The sequence below is a fragment of the Anomaloglossus baeobatrachus genome, chromosome 10 (genome assembly GCF_048569485.1).
Source record: "Anomaloglossus baeobatrachus isolate aAnoBae1 chromosome 10, aAnoBae1.hap1, whole genome shotgun sequence".
Lineage (NCBI taxonomy): Eukaryota > Metazoa > Chordata > Amphibia > Anura > Aromobatidae > Anomaloglossus > Anomaloglossus baeobatrachus.
In genome coordinates, this window is record NC_134362.1 from 28,907,944 (window position 1) to 28,913,943 (window position 6,000).

Consider the following 6,000-nt stretch of genomic DNA (forward strand, 5'->3'; position numbering starts at 1 on the left):
AAATGTCTCCATCTTCTCCTTTCTGTGAGTCTGCAGATATAGAACTGCACTCTGATGTCATCCAAATGCAGTCCGATGATTTCAGCGCAGCCATAGACTTGTATTGCCGAGTGCAATTTGAAAATTGGATCAAACTTGGACATGAAGTGATTTGAAATCAGACATGTGAGCGACCCATAAAATAACATTGGTCCTAGCGTGATCCGATGTTTTGTCAGTATGTGGTCAGACGAAAAACACAGCCATCTGTGACGACATGGACTCTCATGGGTTAAAGTTTCTTAACATTCAGCCAGACTATTGTTCTTATGTGTGCTAAGTCATGTTTGCTTAGCTATTGCTCTCCAGACTTTTCCAGTAACCATTGTATTGTAGTTGTGTATTGATAATGTAATTACCTTAGTAGCCATTGTCTAGTCGGTGACTTGCCGACTCCATGTAGATATATTGAGTCTTTCTATGCACATCATTTAAATGAACATTATCCATGCAGCTTGAAATTCATCCAATGGGAGAAGCAATCTTGTCCAACCAATCGATGAGGACGCAGTGTATCCTAAGGGAAGGTTATGGCTATAAAAGGGACTTCTTTAAGCCACCAGGGTGGATGAAGGTTGATGGATGCTGATGGATCCAGTCTAAGCTCTTTGGAGCTGACTAGAGGATCAGGATATCTTATGGCTTCAATCTAGGGACTCCGGATCCGGTTGGAGACCATATCCACAGCCTAGGGATTTCGACTCCGGCTGCCAGGATTGTAACATCATACCAGGACTACCTAAGGAGGACACTCAGGTTGGGACAGTTCAGTCACCTGTTACAGACTTTGCAGACCTCACACAGCTTCCTAAATCTGGCGTTATTCCAGTCACGGTGGGTGCCCGCCGAAAGCAGGGTGCTGCTGGACTGGAGTAAGTAGCCCTGGAACCTCTGAGGCACGGACATTCTAAATCCCTGGTGAGCCAGCGGAAGGGTGAGACACTGTTGCCTGTTACATTTGTGTGTTTTGCTGGTTATGTGTTATGTGCCGTTAATTGTTTGGGGATCCAATAAAGTCTAATTATTGCTGTTCCCTCACCCTGTGTTGTCTAAGTAGTGTTCCGCCCACGGTTAAGGAGGCCGGCGTTCAGTTGGGATGAGCCCTGAGCCACGCTGTCTTTCTAAAGGCGGCGGGTTTTAGTGGACGAGAGCACCCACTGAGCCCCGTATCTCTACACCATCTTCCTCAGCCATACCAAAGGGTATAGTTTGGGTCAGGCCTTGCTTCCACTTGCCCATAGCTTCCGGTGCCAGAGCATTGGAAGCGATATACAAATGACCCTCTGCTGCCAGTGTGAGTCAAGGGTTATGCGACTGTGATGCGATCTTGCGATCAGATCACAGCTGGGGAGAAGAGGAAGGGAACACTTTCTCCATCTCTTCCACTGCCTGTCTCTGCATACATCGCAGTGCAGTGCGATGTTTCACACACTCCCATAGACTGGTATGGGGGTACTGAGCAGAGAATCGCTGCGATTCATTTCTCAAGACGATATGGCATGAGAAATCAATCGCAGATGGACACTGCCCCATAGTTTTGCACTAGAGTGAGAGTAATCTGATGTTTTATCAGATTGCACTCGTCTGTGCAAAACCCAAGTGGAACCGAGGCCTCAGAGGCACAGCCATTCTGCTGATCTAAACTGTCAAGGAAAGTTCTGCGCTCATGAAGACAGAAGGTGAGAACAAGCCTTTAACTGTGAATAAAACTTAAAAATTGTAACAATGAAAAGTTTGGAAATGTTCTAATACGCTGTCAGCAAGAAAAGACCCTGCAAAGTTGCCAAAGGATAAAAAAAACACACCTGTGCAGATCTGATTGTTACAATTGCAATCAGTCTGAGCAAAAATAAACAGTCTGGATTTCAGAATGATACATTGTTTTGATACATTCTATCTATCAAACCATAAGGAGAGGGGAAAAGCTCTGTGAGGCGGATGCTAAAGTGCACCAATCACCAGCATTTTCCTATATAACCTAAAACCAGTGCTATACTGGCACTATCAGGCTGATTCTATACGTACCTTTAGTTGTGAGATCGGATGTATAGGTTGTGAAACACAAGCAAGTTTGTAAAATGAGCAGCTTTTTGATTGGCAGCAGCTGATAGTTGGGGTGGGTTAGGGTTAGTTGTGATTCCCGCCCCCAGCCTGTCGTTCCTCCCCCTATCTGTTATTTATGCTCATTCTTTTATATAATCAATTTAATAACTGACTAGAAGGACCTGTGTTGATGTCATACCCATGTGAAAAAAGGGGCGGGGCCTCAGTCAACATAGTTGATACCAGGAAGCAACATTTTTCTGTTGGCTGAGGCCTCTGCCCTTCTGGTCACATGGTTATGACATCAGCACAGGTCCTTCTAGTCAGTTAGTAAATCGATTATATAATAGAATTAGTTTAAATAAAAGGGGGAGGGAATCACTTTGAATACCCACCCCAGCCATCAGCTGCTGCAGCTGCTGTCACTCAAAAAGCAGTTGATTTTACAAACTTTACTTGCTTGTGTTTCAAAACCTATACATCCTAGCTGACCACTACAGGTATGTATAGAATCAGCCTGATAGTGCCAGTATAGAACTGGCTTTAGATTATATAGGACAATCCTGGTGATTGGTGCACTTTAAGCTCACAGAGGACTTGTCCAGACAGGACAATATTGTACAAACCCCCAGTAGTGAGAAGTATTCAACCCTCTGGATGCTAAAAAGAATGTTCCTGTTCTCTGACAGCAAGCAGAGATCTTCAAAATGGTGAAAATTGAAATAAAGTAACAAAAACGTCTTACAATATCATACGGTAGTGCACAAAGCACACACTGCCCTAACCTGTGAAACGTCAATCTCAGCTCTGCTACATCTAGACATTCAGATGGCTGTAAGAATCAATATAATCATTTATGAAGATGATTTTTTTGCCATTGATTGTGTCAGATAAAGATTAAAGGGGAAGGAATTACAATAATGGAACTGATAAGGATGTTGGCTGGTGTAGCAGCTATGGAGCCATTCTTTAGTCACATAGTCACCCAGGCTTCCGGTAATGCATAACCCCTGCAGTCATCATATAACATCCAGGGAAAGAAAAACCTAAAAAAACCTGGGTGAGATCTTTTTATTAGACATGAGCTCTAGTGATTTAGTCCGGGGTCCTGGTCCCATTAATAAACCTTTATACAAGTGATGTAGATGAATACTCACACGCCATCCCACTGAGAAAACACAGGTTCAGTGGAGTTTATCCGGCAGGTGCTCAGTCCCCGGAGGGAGGCGCGCAGCCTCCGGATTTGTGTTGTGGGAGTCAGGTGCGTTGCTTAGAAATGCCGGACGCAAAAGACCTTAGTGCAACGTTTACCTGTCTCAGTCATTCTTATTACGTCCAATGAGAAAACTAAGGTAAGCCCCATTGATAAGCTCCAGTACATGACATAGTGACAACATCGACAATGAAGGGAAAAAAACCCAAACAACAAAACAAAATACAAAGAACAAAGTAGAGCAACAAAACTTATAAGGGACATGAAGGAGTTAAGTTATAAAGAAAAAAAATAAGATGATTACTTTTATTAACTCTTGAGAAGAGACAAATAAGGGGGGACATGGTTCACTTGTACAAGTACATACAGTAAATGGCCCATATAAAAAATAAGGCATTGGTGTCACGATGACTATGGGATAGCGGGGCACCGGGGTTCCAAATCTGTCCCTCAAGCTAGGGGACCTTATGCTATGCCTAATCTCAGGGATACTCCTAATGGTGGAGAGGTCTGAGTCTCCTTCCTGGCCCTACTCCTGACCAATCCTGATTTAACTCCCCCTCTGCCCAGGGAGGGACGGGACAGGAGTGTGATGAAACCCACAGACAAGGGAAAGCCAAAACTCTGTCACATAGCATACACAAAGATAAAGACAATAAGAAGTTCAGGAGAAAAACAAGAGCAGGAAGGAAGTACAACAAAACAAAGGTAAACTCCACAACCGCACCAAGCAATAAGCACAACTGTCACCAGTAAGTCTGGGACACCACACCTCACAGACTAACATAACAAACTATAGCTGGCATAGGTGGAAGGATTCAACCAGCATAAATAAGAGGGGAGGAAATGTGATAGGCCTCCCTACAACATGTGATCAAAGGAGCAAGCAGACCAACAGAGATTAACTCTTGCTAGCCTGCATATATATCAGCACACAGCAGGTCGACGCCCGAGTCTGCCTGTGTTGATCCCAGACACCAGAGAAATTTGTGCAAATCATGTGACAGTTGGATTGAGTTGCAGTACAAGGCACAATCTGGATGGGGTGGGGAGGGACAGAGGTCTCTTGGCGTGTGGACCCACCTAGTGACTCTGATTTTTTATTTTCCTATGCACCTTTATAGGAATGCGGACATATATCCTTAATTTATTTATTTTTACAGCCGTTTATTAGGACACAATACGCCATTTAACGGTGCAGATGAACATGGCAGAGCGCCTGGTGTATCATATGCTCCGCGTTATCTCAGTGATAGAACCGTAATCAGAGCCGCCATACCAGACACTTTGTAATTCAATAAACGCTCCTGATTACATCTGTAGAACCCGGCAAGAATGAGCCAGAAACATAAAAATGTGGATTTCCAGAAAGCCAAAATGTATCTCTGCCGGGCTGCAGCAAAAGAAATAGACAATGTAGCAAGTTTGCAATTTATATTATAATGTATAATCTTCAGGAGATAATTCAACTAAAGACGGATAATTATACAGAAATCGAAATCCTTCATGCACAGATATTACAGAGTCTTCTAGTTATATTCTTGTACATAGGGGCAGTATTATAGTAGTTATATTCTTGTACATAGGGGGCGGCATTATAGTAGTTATATTCTTGTACATAGGGGCAGTATTATAGTAGTTATATTCTTGTACATAGGGGGCAGTATTATAGTAGATATATTCTTGTACATAGGAGCAGTATTATAGTAGTTATATTCTTGTACATAAGAGCAGTATTAAAGTAGTTATATTCTTGTACATAGGGGGCAGTATTATAGTAGTTATATTCTTGTACATAGGGGGCAGTATTATAGTAGTTATATTCTTGTACATAGGGGTCAGTATTATAGTAGTTATATTCTTGTACATAGGGGGCAGTATTATAGTAGTTATATTCCTGTACATAGGGGCAGTATTATAGTAGTTATATTCTTGTACATAGGGTCAGTATTATAGTAGTTATATTCTTGTACATAGGGGCAGTATTATAGTAGTTATATTCTTGTACATAGGGTCAGTATTATAGTAGTTATATTCTTGTACATAGGGGCAGTATTATAGTAGTTATATTCTTGTACATAGGGGTCAGTATTATTGTAGTTATATTCTTGTACATAGGGGCAGTATTATAGCAGTTATATCCTTGTACATAGGGGGCAGTATTATAGTAGTTATATTCTTGTACATAGGGGGTAGTATTGTAGTAGTTATATTCTTGTATATAGGTTCAGTATTGTAGTAGTTATATTCTTGTATATAGGGCAGTATTGTAGTAGTTGTATTCTTGTACATAGAGGGCAGTATTATAGCAGTTATATACTTGTACATAGGGGCAGTATTATAGTAGTTATGTTCTTGTGCATATGGGGCAGTATTATAGTAGTTATATTCTTGTACATAGGAGCAGTATTATAGTAGTTATATTCTTGTACATAGGAGCAGTATTATAGTAGTTATATTCTTGTACATAGGGGACAGTATTATAGTAGTTATATTCTTGTACATAGGGGGCAGTATTGTAGTAGTTATATTCTTGTATATAGGTTCAGTATTGTAGTAGTTATATTCTTGTATATAGGGCAGTATTGTAGAAGTTGTATTCTTGTATATAGTGCAGTATTATAGTAGTTATATTCTTGTACATAGAGGGCAATATTATAGCAGTTATATACTTGTACATAAGGGCAGTATTATAGTAGTTATGT